Source organism: Dendrobium catenatum, unplaced genomic scaffold (assembly GCF_001605985.2).
Source record: "Dendrobium catenatum unplaced genomic scaffold, ASM160598v2 fragScaff_scaffold_1557, whole genome shotgun sequence".
In the NCBI taxonomy this organism is placed as follows: Eukaryota; Viridiplantae; Streptophyta; class Magnoliopsida; order Asparagales; family Orchidaceae; genus Dendrobium; species Dendrobium catenatum.
Window position 1 is genome coordinate 624,676 of NW_021320019.1, and position 596 is coordinate 625,271.

Consider the following 596-nt stretch of genomic DNA (forward strand, 5'->3'; position numbering starts at 1 on the left):
AGTTTAATTTCGGTTCAATTTATCAAAAAGAGGGATACTTTTAAATACCAATTCACCCCTCCCCCCTCTTGGTAGCCTTGGGACATTAACTTAGGTTTAACAACCTATTCACTAAACTCAACAAGTGGTATTAGAGCCTTGTTTCAAAATCATAAGTTTAAACTACTTTTTGATTAACGTAGATGGCTACATTTGGAAACCGAAATACACCTAAGGGTTACTCTATTACTAGACCTCCACTGTTTGACAATATACCTTTTGATTTTTGGAAAACACGCATATCTACTTTCTTACAGTCACTTGATTATCGTTTGTGGATCTTAGTCCAGGAAGGTTATACAAAACCAACTAAATTAGTTGGAGTTAGGGTAGAAACACCTTTTGCAGACTAGACTATAGAAGAACGTGACTTAGCACAACTAAATGCTAAATGTTTAAATAGTTTCTTTTGCGCTTTAAAATCTGAAGACTACATGCGGGTTTCCACTTGCAAAAGTGGAAAGGACATATGGGATAGACTTTATATTACTTTTGAGGGGACTAATGAGGTTAAGCAAACAAGACTTAATATCTTGTTACATGATTATGAATTATTT